Here is a 13,520-nt window from a genome sequence, read left to right as displayed (position 1 = left end):
GGGAGGCCATTCAGCCCCATCCTTGGGTCTGTCCCACAGGAACAGCAGGAGGCCATTCAGCCCCATCCTCGAGGCTGTCCCACGTGAACAGCAGAAGGCCACTCAGCCCCATCCTCAAGGCTGTCCCACGGGAACAGCAGGAGGCCATTCAGCCCCATCCTCGGGTCTGTTACATGGGAACAGCAGGAGGCCACTCAGCCCCCCCCTCCTCGAGTCTGTCCCAGGAACAGCAGGCGGCCTTTCAGCCCCAATCCTTAAGTCTGTCCCACAGGAACAGCAGGAGCCCATTCACCCCCCAACCACAGCGTTCGAGTAAAGGGCAGACCTTTGAGAACAGAGATGAGGAGAGTGGGGATTCGATGGTGTTCATTGCTAGAGAGGTCAGGTCACTGTTTTAAATATAATCAGAGATAGACAGGTTTTTGACTGTCAAGAGGATCAAAGATTGTGGGGAGAAAGTGGGTGATTGGGGTTAAGAAGTGAATCAGCCATGACTGAATGGTGGAGCAGGCTCGATGGGCTGAATGGCCTGATTTCTGCCTCGTGTCTTGTGATCTATGGTAAGGGCAGCAGATACATGGGAACACCACCCCCTGCAAGTTCCCCTCCGAGCCCCTCACCACCCTGACTTGGAAATATCTCGCTGTTCCCTCAGTCTGGCTGGGTCAGGATCCTGGGATTCCCTCCCTAAGGGACACTGTGGGTCTACCCACAGCACATGGACTGCAGTGGGTCAGGAAGGCAGCTCACCCCCCCCACCTTCCCCAGGGGGGCAACTAGGGACAGGGGGCAGTAAATCCTGGGGCCAGCCAGAGACACTGGCTTCCCCATGAGATTATCCCAAATGCCGGATAAAGTCATCGCTCAGAAAGGGGGACACCTGCAATGGTGCCCTCTGGAAAACCTGGCAGTGGGGTACCCCTGGGGTTACAATGGGCTAGAGGGTGTACTGCCAGGAAGACAGGCACATAAGATCCAGGTTTAACCAGAGCGGGAGGGGGTCGAGGGGCCTGAGGTCTGTTCAGGGCGGACAGTCCTTGGGGGGGGGGGGGGGGGGGGAAGCTGAGCAGGCTGTGGTCTGGGCACATCCACACAATGACAGGGGACAGCCGGCTTTGCCAGCCCCCACCCCCCACCCCCCCCAAACCCTCCCCCGCTAATTCGATGGGAATGTTGCATTGCATCTGAGCAGACGGTGGGGAGGGAGACAGAGCAGCGCTGCCCCCACCCCCACCCCCAGCCCCAGCCCCCAGCCTCAGCCCCCACCCCCAGCCCCAGCCTCAGCGATCAGCTGGAGCCACACGACCCGACCAGGGACCGGGAGACAGACAGAGACAGAGGGAGAGGGAGAGACAGAGGGAGACAGGATCCCAGCAACACCGCTCCGTCCGCAGCTGTCTGTCCCTCCAGGACACAGGGACAGGGACACAGGGACAGGGACACAGGGACACAGACACAGACACAGACAGGGACACAGACAGGGACACAGACAGGGACACAGACACAGACAGACACACAGACAGAGACACAGAGACAGGGACAGAGGGAGCAGCTCGGTGCGGGCCGAGCTCTCGGAGCCACGCAGCAGCCGGTGAGTACACACCGCTTCACGGACACCCCATCGCGGGCACCATTCGGAGATGGAGCCGCTGCTCCCCCCCCCCCCCCCCCACCCCACAGACAGACACCCACACACACTGTCACCCGACACCCCCACCCCCTCCCCACACACCCCCACCCCACACACCACCACCCTACGCCCCCACCCCACACAACCACTCTCACCCCACACCCACAGTGTACCCAGTCTATTCCATTCTACCCACAGTGTACCCAGTCTATTCCATGTTACCCACAGTGTACCCAGTCTATTCCGTGTTACCCACAGTGTACCCAGTCTATTCCGTGTTACCCACAGTATACCCAGTCTATTCCGTGTTACCCACAGTGTACCCAGTCTATTCCGTGTTACCCACAGTGTACCCAGTCTGTTCCGTGTTACCCACAGTGTACCCAGTCTATTCCATGTTACCCACAGTGTACCCAGTCTGTTCCGTGTTACCCACAGTGTACCCAGTCTATTCCGTGTTACCCACAGTGTACCCAGTCTGTTCCGTGTTACCCACAGTATACCCAGTGTATTCCGTGTTACCCAGAGTGTACCCACTCTATTCCGTGTTACCCACAGTGTACCCAGTGTATTCCGTGTTACCCACAGTGTACCCAGTCTATTCCGTGTTACCCAGAGTGTACCCACTCTATTCCGTGTTACCCACAGTGTACCCAGTCTATTCCATGTTACCCACAGTGTAACCAGTCTATTCCATGTTACCCACAGTGTACCCAGTCTATTCCGTGTTACCCACAGTGTACCCAGTCTATTCCGTGTTACCCACAGTGTACCCAGTCTATTCCATGTTACCCACAGTGTACCCAGTCTATTCCATGTTACCCACAGTGTACCCAGTGTATTCCGTGTTACCCACAGTGTACCCAGTCTATTCCATGTTACCCACAGTGTACCCAGTCTATTCCATGTTACCCACAGTGTACCCAGTCTATTCCGTGTTACCCACAGTGTACCCAGTCTATTCCATGTTAGCCCCACAGTGTACCCAGTCTATTCCGTGTTACCCACAGTGTACCCAGTCTATTCCGTGTTACCCACAGTGTACCCAGTCTGTTCCGTGTTACCCACAGTGTACCCAGTCTATTCCGTGTTACCCACAGTGTACCCAGTCTGTTCCGTGTTACCCACAGTGTACCCAGTCTATTCCGTGTTACCCACAGTGTACCCAGTCTGTTCCGTGTTACCCACAGTATACCCAGTGTATTCCGTGTTACCCAGAGTGTACCCACTCTATTCCGTGTTACCCACAGTGTACCCAGTGTATTCCGTGTTACCCACAGTGTACCCAGTCTATTCCGTGTTACCCACAGTGTACCCAGTCTATTCCGTGTTACCCACAGTGTACCCAGTCTATTCCATGTTACCCACAGTGTACCCAGTCTATTCCATGTTACCCACAGTGTACCCAGTCTATTCCGTGTTACCCACAGTGTACCCAGTCTATTCCATGTTAGCCCCACAGTGTACCCAGTCTATTCCGTGTTACCCACAGTGTACCCAGTCTATTCCGTGTTACCCACAGTGTACCCAGTCTATTCCGTGTTAGCCCCACAGTGTACCCAGTCTATTCCGTGTTACCCACAGTGTACCCAGTCTATTCCGTGTTAGCCCCACAGTGTACCCAGTCTATTCCGTGTTACCCACAGTGTACCCAGTCTATTCCGTGTTACCCACAGTGTACCCAGTCTATTCCGTGTTACCCACAGTGTACCCAGTCTATTCCATGTTAGCCCCACAGTGTACCCGGTCTATTCCGTGTTACCCACAGTGTACCCAGTCTATTCCATGTTCCCCACAGTGTACCCAGTCTATTCCGTGTTACCCACAGTGTACCCAGTCTATTCCGTGTTCCCCACAGTGTAACCAGTCTATTCCGTGTTACCCACAGTGTACCCAGTCTGTTCCGTGTTACCCACAGTATACCCAGTGTATTCCGTGTTACCCAGAGTGTACCCACTCTATTCCGTGTTACCCACAGTGTACCCAGTCTATTCCATGTTACCCACAGTGGACCCAGTCTATTCCGTGTTACCCACAGTGTACCCAGTCTATTCCGTGTTACCCACAGTGTACCCAGTCTATTCCGTGTTAGCCCCACAGTGTACCCAGTCTATTCCGTGTTACCCACAGTGTACCCAGTCTATTCCGTGTTACCCACAGTGTACCCAGTCTATTCCATGTTAGCCCCACAGTGTACCCAGTCTATTCCGTGTTACCCACAGTGTACCCAGTCTGTTCCATGTTACCCACAGTGTACCCAGTCTGTTCCGTGTTACCCACAGTATACCCAGTGTATTCCGTGTTACCCAGAGTGTACCCACTCTATTCCGTGTTACCCACAGTGTACCCAGTGTATTCCGTGTTACCCACAGTGTACCCAGTCTATTCCGTGTTACCCACAGTGTACCCAGTCTATTCCGTGTTACCCACAGTGTACCCAGTCTATTCCATGTTACCCACAGTGTACCCAGTGTATTCCGTGTTACCCACAGTGTACCCAGTCTATTCCGTGTTACCCACAGTGTACCCAGTCTATTCCATGTTACCCACAGTGTACCCAGTCTATTCCGTGTTACCCACAGTGTACCCAGTCTATTCCGTGTTACCCACAGTGTACCCAGTCTATTCCGTGTTACCCACAGTGTACCCAGTCTATTCCGTGTTACCCACAGTGTACCCAGTCTATTCCATGTTACCCACAGTGTACCCAGTCTATTCCATGTTACCCACAGTGTACCCAGTCTATTCCGTGTTACCCACAGTGTACCCAGTGTATTCCGTGTTACCCACAGTGTACCCAGTCTATTCCATGTTACCCACAGTGTACCCAGACTATTCCGTGTTACCCACAGTGTACCCAGTCTATTCCATGTTAGCCCCACAGTGTACCCAGTCTATTCCATGTTACCCACAGTGTACCCAGTCTATTCCGTGTTACCCACAGTGTACCCAGTCTATTCCATGTTGCCCACAGTGTACCCAGTGTATTCCATGTTACCCACAGTGATCCAGTCTATTCCATGTTACCCACAGTGTACCCAGTCTATTCCGTGTTACCCACAGTGTACCCAGTCTATTCCATGTTGCCCACAGTGTACCCAGTCTATTCCGTGTTACCCACAGTGTACCCAGTCTATTCCATGTTACCCACAGTGTACCCAGTCTATTCCGTGTTACCCACAGTGTACCCAGTCTGTTCCATGTTACCCACAGTGTACCCAGTCTGTTCCGTGTTACCCACAGTATACCCAGTCTATTCCTTGTTACCCACAGTGTACCCAGTGTATTCCGTGTTACCCACAGTGTACCCAGTCTGTTCCATGTTACCCACAGTGTACCCAGTCTATTCCATGTTACCCACAGTGTACCCAGTCTATTCCATGTTACCCACAGTGTACCCAGTCTATTCCGTGTTGCCCACAGTGTACCCAGTCTATTCCGTGTTACCCACAGTGTACCCAGTCTATTCCGTGTTACACACAGTGATCCAGTCTATTCCATGTTACCCACAGTGTACCCAGTCTATTCCGTGTTACCCACAGTGTACCCAGTCTATTCCATGTTACCCACAGTCTACCCAGTCTATTCCGTGTTACCCACAGTGTACCCAGTCTATTCCGTGTTACACACAGTGTACCCAGTCTATTCCATGTTACCCACAGTGTACCCAGTCTATTCCATGTTGCCCACAGTGTACCCAGTCTATTCCGTGTTACCCACAGTCTACCCAGTCTGTTCCATGTTACCCACAGTGTACCCAGTCTATTCCATGTTACCCACAGTGTACCCAGTCTATTCCGTGTTACCCACAGTGTACCCAGTCTATTCCGTGTTACCCACAGTGTACCCAGTCTATTCCGTGTTACCCACAGTGTACCCAGTCTATTCCATGTTACCCACAGTGAACCCAGTCTATTCCATGTTGCCCACAGTGTACCCAGTCTATTCCGTGTTACCCACAGTGTACCCAGTCTATTCCGTGTTACCCACAGTGTACCCAGTCTATTCCGTGTTACCCACAGTGTTCCCAGTCTATTCCGTGTTACCCACAGTGTACCCAGTCTATTCCGTGTTACCCACAGTGTACCCAGTCTATTCCGTGTTACCCACAGTGTACCCAGTCTGTTCCATGTTACCCACAGTGTACCCAGTCTATTCCGTGTTACCCACAGTGTACCCAGTCTATTCCGTGTTACTCACAGTGTACCCAGTCTATTCCGTGTTACCCACAGTGTACCCAGTCTGTTCCATGTTACCCACAGTGTACCCAGTCTATTCCTTGTTACCCACAGTGTACCCAGTCTATTCCGTGTTACCCACAGTGTACCCAGTCTGTTCCATGTTACCCACAGTGTACCCAGTCTATTCCGTGTTACCCACAGTGTACCCAGTCTATTCCGTGTTACCCACAGTCTACCCAGTCTGTTCCATGTTACCCACAGTGTACCCAGTCTATTCCGTGTTACCCACAGTATACCCAGTCTATTCCATGTTACCCACAGTGTACCCAGTCTATTCCGTGTTACCCACAGTATACCCAGTCTATTCCGTGTTACCCACAGTGTACCCAGTCTATTCCATGTTGCCCACAGTGTACCCAGTCTATTCCATGTTACCCACAGTGTACCCAGTCTATTCCATGTTGCCCACAGTGTACCCAGTCTATTCCGTGTTACCCACAGTATACCCAGTCTATTCCGTGTTACCCACAGTGTACCCAGTCTATTCCATGTTGCCCACAGTGTACCCAGTCTATTCCGTGTTACCCACAGTATACCCAGTCTATTCCTTGTTACCCACAGTGTACCCAGTGTATTCCGTGTTACCCACAGTGTACCCAGTCTGTTCCGTGTTACCCACAGTGTACCCAGTCTGTTCCATGTTAGCCCCACAGTGTACCCACTCTATTCCTTGTTACCCACAGTGTACCCAGTCCATTCCGTGTTAGCCCCACAGTGTACCCAGTCTATTCCGTGTTACCCAGTGTACCCAGTCTATTCCATGTTACCCACAGTGTACCCAGTCCATTCCATGTTACCCACAGTGTACCCAGTCTATTCCGTGTTAGCCCCACAGTGTACCCAGTCTATTCCATGTTACCCACAGTGTATCCAGTCTATTCTGTGTTACCCACAGTATACCCACTCTATTCCATGTTACCCACAGTGTACCCAGTGTATTCCGTGTTACCCACAGTGTACCCAGTCTATTCCGTGTTACCCACAGTGTTCCTGGTCTATTCCGTGTTACCCACAGTGTACCCAGTCTATTCCATGTTACCCACAGTGTTTCCAGTCTATTCCGTGTTACCCACAGTGTACCCAGTCTATTCCGTGTTACCCACAGTGTACCCAGTGTATTCCATGTTACCCACAGTGTACCCAGTCTTTTCCGTGTTACCCACAGTGTACCCAGTCTATTCCGTGTTACCCACAGTGTACCCAGTCTATTCCGTGTTACCCACAGTGTACCCAGTCTATTCCGTGTTACCCAGTGTACCCAGTCTATTCCATGTTACCCACAGTGTACCCAGTCTATTCCGTGTTACCCACAGTGTACCCAGTCTATTCCGTGTTACCCAGTGTACCCAGTCTATTCCATGTTACCCACAGTGTACCCAGTCTATTCCATGTTAGCCCCACAGTATACCCATTGTATTCCGTGTTCCCCACAGTATACCCAGTCCATTCCGTGTTACCCACAGTGTACCCAGTCTATTCCATGTTACCCACAGTATACCCAGTGCATTCCGTGTTCCCCACAGTGTTCCCAGTGTATTCCATGTTACCCACAGTGTACCCAGTCTTTTCCGTGTTACCCACAGTGTACCCAGTCTATTCCGTGTTACCCACAGTGTACCCAGTCTATTCCATGTTACCCACAGTGTACCCAGTCTATTCCGTGTTACCCACAGTGTACCCAGTCTATTCCATGTTACCCACAGTGTACCCAGTCTATTCCGTGTTACCCACAGTATACCCAGTCTATTCCATGTTACCCACAGTGTACCCAGTCTATTCCGTGTTACCCACAGTATACCCAGTCTATTCCATGTTACCCACAGTGTACCCAGTCTATTCCGTGTTACCCACAGTATACCCAGTCTATTCCATGTTAGCCCCACAGTGCACCCAGTCTATTCCGTGTTCCCCACAGTATACCCAGTCTATTCCGTGTTACCCACAGTATACCCAGTATATTCCGTGTTACCCACAGTATACCCAGTCTATTCCGTGTTACCCACAGTATACCCAGTCTATTCCATGTTACCCACAGTGTACCCAGTCTATTCCGTGTTACCCACAGTGTACCCAGTCTATTCCGTGTTAGTCACAATGTACCCAGTCTATTCCATGTTAGCCCCACAGTGTACCCAGTCTATTCCGTGTTACCCACAGTGTACCCAGTCTATTCCACGTTACCCACAGTGTACCCAGTCCATTCCGTGTTACCCACAGTGTTTCCAGTCTATTCCGTGTTACCCACAGTATACCCAGTCTATTCCATGTTACCCACAGTGTACCCAGTATATTCCATTTTAGCCCCACAGTGTTTCCAGTCTATTCCGTGTTACCCACAGTGTACCCAGTCTATTCCGTGTTACCCACAGTGTACCCAGTCTATTCCGTGTTAGTCACAATGTACCCAGTCTATTCCATGTTACCCACAGTGTACCCAGTCTATTCCGTGTTAGTCACAATGTACCCAGTCTATTCCATGTTAGCCCCACAGTGTACCCAGTCTATTCCGTGTTACCCACAGTGTACCCAGTCTATTCCGTGTTAGTCACAATGTACCCAGTCTATTCCATGTTAGCCCCACAGTGTACCCAGTCTATTCCGTGTTACCCACAGTGTACCCAGTCTATTCCACGTTACCCACAGTGTACCCAGTCCATTCCGTGTTACCCACAGTGTTTCCAGTCTATTCCGTGTTTTCCACAGTGTACCCAGTCTATTCCGTGTTACCCATAGTGTACCCAGTCTATTCCGTTTTAGCCCCACAGTGTACCCAGTCTATTCCGTGTTACCCACAGTGTACCCAGTGTATTCCATGTTACCCACAGTGTACCCAGTCTATTCCGTGTTACCCACAGTGTACCCAGTCTATTCCGTGTTACCCACAGTGTACCCAGTCTATTCTGTGTTACCCACAGTGTACCCAGTCTATTCCATGTTACCCACAGTGTACCCAGTCTATTCCGTGTTACCCACAGTGTACCCAGTCTATTCCGTGTTACCCACAGTGTACCCAGTCTATTCCGTGTTACCCACAGTATACCCAGTCTATTCCGTGTTACCCACAGTGTACCCAGTCTATTCCGTGTTACCCACAGTGTACCCAGTCTATTCCATGTTAGCCCCACAGTGTACCCAGTCTATTCCGTGTTACCCAGTGTACCCAGTCCATTCCATGTTACCCACAGTGTACCCAGTCCATTCCATGTTACCCACATTGTACCCAGTCTATTCCGTGTTACCCACAGTGTACCCAGTCTATTCCGTGTTACCCACAGTGTACCCAGTCTATTCCGTGTTACCCACAGTGTACCCAGTCTATTCCATGTTACCCACAGTCTACCCAGTCTATTCCGTGTTACCCACAGTGTACCCAGTCTATTCCGTGTTACCCACAGTGTACCCAGTGTATTCCGTGTTACCCACAGTGTACCCAGTCTATTCCGTGTTACCCACAGTGTTCCCAGTCTATTCCGTGTTACCCACAGTGTACCCAGTCTATTCCGTGTTACCCACAGTGTACCCAGTCTATTCCATGTTACCCACAGTGTACCCAGTCTATTCCATGTTACCCACAGTGTACCCAGTGTATTCCGTGTTACCCACAGTGTACCCAGTCTATTCCATGTTACCCACAGTGTACCTGGTCTATTCCGTGTTACCCACAGTGTACCCAGTCTATTCCGTGTTACCCACAGTGTATCCAGTCTATTCCATGTTACCCACAGTGTACCCAGTCTATTCCATGTTACCCACAGTGTACCCAGTGTATTCCGTGTTACCCACAGTGTACCCAGTCTATTCCATGTTACCCACAGTGTACCCGGTCTATTCCGTGTTACCCACAGTGTACCCAGTGTATTCCGTGTTACCCACAGTGTACCCAGTCTATTCCGTGTTACCCACAGTGTACCCAGTCTATTCCATGTTACCCACAGTGTACCCAGTCTATTCCGTGTTACCCACAGTGTACCCAGTCTATTCCATGTTACCCACAGTGTACCCAGTGTATTCCGTGTTACCCACAGTGTACCCAGTCTATTCCGTGTTACCCACAGTGCACCCAGTCTATTCCATGTTACCCACAGTGTACCTGGTCTATTCCGTGTTACCCACAGTGTACCCAGTCTATTCTGTGTTACCCACAGTGTACCCAATCTATTCCGTGTTACCCACAGTGTACCCAGTCTATTCCGTGTTACCCACAGTGTACCCAGTCTATTCCATGTTACCCACAGTGTACCTGGTCTATTCCGTGTTACCCACAGTGTACCCAGTCTATTCCATGTTACCCACAGTGTACCCGGTCTATTCCGTGTTACCCACAGTGTACCCTGTGTGTTCCGTGTTACCTACCGTGTACCCAGTATATTCCGTGTTACCAACAGTGCACCCCGTCTATTCCGTGTTACCCACAGTGTACCCAGTCTTTTCCGTGTTACCCACAGTGTACCCAGTCTATTCCGTGTTACCCACAGTGTACCCAGTCTATTCCGTGTTACCCACAGTGTACCCAGTCTATTCCGTGTTAGCCCCACAGTGTACCCAGTCTATTCCGTGTTACCCACAGTGTACCCAGTCTATTCCGTGTTACCCACAGTGTACCCGGTCTATTCCGTGTTACCCACAGTGTACCCAGTCTATTCCGTGTTACCCACAGTGTACCCAGTCTATTCCGTGTTACCCACAGTGTACCCAGTCTATTCCGTGTTACCCACAGTGTACCCAGTCTATTCCACGTTACCCACAGTGTACCCAGTCCATTCCGTGTTACCCACAGTGTTTCCAGTCTATTCCGTGTTTTCCACAGTGTACCCAGTCTATTCCGTGTTACCCATAGTGTACCCAGTCTATTCCGTTTTAGCCCCACAGTGTACCCAGTCTATTCCGTGTTACCCACAGTGTACCCAGTGTATTCCATGTTACCCACAGTGTACCCAGTCTATTCCGTGTTACCCACAGTGTACCCAGTCTATTCCGTGTTACCCACAGTGTACCCAGTCTATTCCGTGTTACCCACAGTGTACCCAGTCTATTCTGTGTTACCCACAGTGTACCCAGTCTATTCCATGTTACCCACAGTGTACCCAGTCTATTCCGTGTTACCCACAGTGTACCCAGTCTATTCCGTGTTACCCACAGTGTACCCAGTCTATTCCGTGTTACCCACAGTATACCCAGTCTATTCCGTGTTACCCACAGTGTACCCAGTCTATTCCGTGTTACCCACAGTGTACCCAGTCTATTCCATGTTAGCCCCACAGTGTACCCAGTCTATTCCGTGTTACCCAGTGTACCCAGTCCATTCCATGTTACCCACAGTGTACCCAGTCCATTCCATGTTACCCACATTGTACCCAGTCTATTCCGTGTTACCCACAGTGTACCCAGTCTATTCCGTGTTACCCACAGTGTACCCAGTCTATTCCGTGTTACCCACAGTGTACCCAGTCTATTCCATGTTACCCACAGTCTACCCAGTCTATTCCGTGTTACCCACAGTGTACCCAGTCTATTCCGTGTTACCCACAGTGTACCCAGTGTATTCCGTGTTACCCACAGTGTACCCAGTCTATTCCGTGTTACCCACAGTGTTCCCAGTCTATTCCGTGTTACCCACAGTGTACCCAGTCTATTCCGTGTTACCCACAGTGTACCCAGTCTATTCCATGTTACCCACAGTGTACCCAGTCTATTCCATGTTACCCACAGTGTACCCAGTGTATTCCGTGTTACCCACAGTGTACCCAGTCTATTCCATGTTACCCACAGTGTACCTGGTCTATTCCGTGTTACCCACAGTGTACCCAGTCTATTCCGTGTTACCCACAGTGTATCCAGTCTATTCCATGTTACCCACAGTGTACCCAGTCTATTCCATGTTACCCACAGTGTACCCAGTGTATTCCGTGTTACCCACAGTGTACCCAGTCTATTCCATGTTACCCACAGTGTACCCGGTCTATTCCGTGTTACCCACAGTGTACCCAGTGTATTCCGTGTTACCCACAGTGTACCCAGTCTATTCCGTGTTACCCACAGTGTACCCAGTCTATTCCATGTTACCCACAGTGTACCCAGTCTATTCCGTGTTACCCACAGTGTACCCAGTCTATTCCATGTTACCCACAGTGTACCCAGTGTATTCCGTGTTACCCACAGTGTACCCAGTCTATTCCGTGTTACCCACAGTGCACCCAGTCTATTCCATGTTACCCACAGTGTACCCAGTCTATTCCATGTTACCCACAGTGTACCCAGTCTATTCCATGTTACCCACAGTGTACCCAGTCTATTCCGTGTTACCCACAGTGTACCCAGTCTATTCTGTGTTACCCACAGTGTACCCAATCTATTCCGTGTTACCCACAGTGTACCCAGTCTATTCCGTGTTACCCACAGTGTACCCAGTCTATTCCATGTTACCCACAGTGTACCTGGTCTATTCCGTGTTACCCACAGTGTACCCAGTCTATTCCATGTTACCCACAGTGTACCCAGTCTATTCCGTGTTACCCACAGTGTACCCTGTGTGTTCCGTGTTACCTACCGTGTACCCAGTATATTCCGTGTTACCAACAGTGCACCCCGTCTATTCCGTGTTACCCACAGTGTACCCAGTCTTTTCCGTGTTACCCACAGTGTACCCAGTCTATTCCGTGTTACCCACAGTGTACCCAGTCTATTCCGTGTTACCCACAGTGTACCCAGTCTATTCCGTGTTAGCCCCACAGTGTACCCAGTCTATTCCGTGTTACCCACAGTGTACCCAGTCTATTCCGTGTTACCCACAGTGTACCCGGTCTATTCCGTGTTACCCACAGTGTACCCAGTCTATTCCGTGTTACCCACAGTGTACCCAGTCTATTCCGTGTTACCCACAGTGTACCCAGTCTATTCCATGTTACCAACAGTGTACCCAGTCTATTCCGTGTTACCCACAATGTACCCAGTCTATTCCATGTTAGCCCCACAGTATACCCATTGTATTCCATGTTCCCCACAGTATACCCAGTCCATTCCGTGTTACCCACAGTGTACCCAGTCTATTCCATGTTACCCACAGTATACCCAGTGCATTCCGTGTTCCCCACAGTGTACCCAGTCTATTCCGTGTTACCCACAGTATACCCAGTCTATTCCGTGTTACCCACAGTGTACCCAGTCTATTCCGTGTTACCCACAGTGTACCCAGTCTATTCCGTGTTACCCACAGTGTACCCAGTCTATTCCGTGTTACCCACAGTGTACCCAGTGTATTCCATGTTACCCACAGTGTACCCAGTCTTTTCCATGTTACCCACAGTGTACCCAGTCTATTCCGTGTCAGCCCCACAGTGTACCCAGTATATTCCGTGTTATCCACAGTGTATCCAGTCTATTCTGTGTTAGCCCCACAGTATACCCAGTCTATTCCGTGTTACCCACAGTGAACCCAGTGTATTCCATGTTACCCACAGTGTACCCAGTCTATTCCGTGTTACCCACAGTGTACCCAGTCTATTCCGTGTTACCCACAGTGTATCCAGTGTATTCTGTGTTAGCCCCACAGTGTACCCAGTCTATTCCGTGTTACCCACAGCGTACCCAGTCTATTCCGTGTTACCCACAGTGTACCCAGTCTATTCCATGTTACCCAGAGTGTGTCCTGT

Source organism: Chiloscyllium plagiosum, unplaced genomic scaffold, assembly GCF_037043375.1.
Source record: "Chiloscyllium plagiosum isolate Xiang-an unplaced genomic scaffold, Cpla_swu_hap1 HiC_scaffold_46, whole genome shotgun sequence".
Lineage (NCBI taxonomy): Eukaryota > Metazoa > Chordata > Chondrichthyes > Orectolobiformes > Hemiscylliidae > Chiloscyllium > Chiloscyllium plagiosum.
The sequence above is the reverse complement of the archived record's forward strand: the minus strand, read 5'-3'. Positions refer to the sequence as shown.